The sequence below is a fragment of the Trachymyrmex septentrionalis genome, unplaced genomic scaffold, assembly GCF_001594115.1.
Source record: "Trachymyrmex septentrionalis isolate Tsep2-gDNA-1 unplaced genomic scaffold, Tsep1.0 scaffold68, whole genome shotgun sequence".
Taxonomy (NCBI): Eukaryota; Metazoa; Arthropoda; class Insecta; order Hymenoptera; family Formicidae; genus Trachymyrmex; species Trachymyrmex septentrionalis.
This window is the reverse complement of record NW_017305862.1, coordinates 354,171-355,439: the sequence shown is the minus strand read 5'-3', so window position 1 is coordinate 355,439 and position 1,269 is coordinate 354,171. Positions and strand designations below refer to the sequence as shown.

The 1,269-nt window shown below is 29.3% G+C and overlaps 1 protein-coding gene across 1 annotated transcript in view; it reads right to left on the bottom strand.

The window, feature by feature from the left end:
* LOC108753293 (UPF0489 protein C5orf22 homolog) overlaps positions 1-1,269 on the bottom strand; it is a 714,118-nt gene that overhangs the window by 697,582 nt on the left and 15,267 nt on the right. The gene's annotated exons all lie outside the window — the stretch shown is intronic.

Genomic DNA, 1,269 nt, shown 5'->3' with positions numbered 1-1,269 from the left:
TATATTTTATATTAATACGTTTCCTTTATTATACAGCTAGCGTAATTTTTTATATAAAAGTTTTAAAATAATAAAGATAGAAATTTCATGTAATTACTACTTTAATTTATTTAAACTTTTATATATATAAATTTTTTTTATATGGAATCCAATCCATTTTTATGGATTTTATTGGAATTTAAAATATGGATTCGGATGGATTGAAAATTTTCAATCCATTTCAATCCATTTTCGTTTGCTGGAGTCTGCTCGCTAAGCAATTAAACATGATTAGTTGGATCCACAGGTAAGAACCAATTATGCTCATTCGCTCGTCAAGCATGCCTAGCCGCTTTACCGTCTTGAACTCGCCCATAGAGAATGGACTGCACGATCCGTATCTAAGTAATATTTAAATATAGTCAACAATAATAAGAGAGACCATGAAAGATCTCTCTCTCATTCTCTCTCCCATTATACCGTTGAATAAAAAGAGACAGAAATGGCCGTCTTCCATCGTCCCTCTCGCTTACGTTTATCGATTATTTTGACACGGATTATAGTACTTTTCAATATAATATACTAATAATAATTTAAATATTTTATATTTGACCGTGAAAAAATTTCACTTGTGGTACGTCAATGGCCCTCCCCCTTGATAAACTTCTGGGTCCGCTCCTGATTAAGAAAATGAGGCATGTAGTTGAGGATTAAATAAATAATAAAAAGTATTTCTGCATTTTGTAGAAACACATTCTTTATAATAATATTTTTGTAATTTTTTCATCGTTATGCAACACACATCTTATTTCATAAATATAATGCATCGGTCACGCAGTGTGGTAATTAAATCACGTAAAATTAATAATTATAATTAGTGATATCAATGTTTAAGAAGAATAAACATAAATAGGATTTCTTAAGACAGTACACTAACTACAAAAAAACTCACTACAAAAAAATATTGCAACGTTTACCGTACAATTTCTTACTTTGTTTATGCCTAACTTATTAACATTTTTTTATAATTTTCGGATAAAGCATAAAATTAAAGATTAAAATTATGTAACAATATTTTCGACATAGAAAAACTAATCACAACGTCGCGATTGAATCTTCGGTGACCTACGATATTATATTATTGCACCATATATCGTAATTATGTATTCATATATGATATCGGAAAATATTTCACGATTATGTTTCTCTTTATAGCCAAACATCTCCCGATTTGAATGAAAAGTTTAGCGTAAGTCACCGATGCACGAAACGTGTTAAATAAGAGAGTCA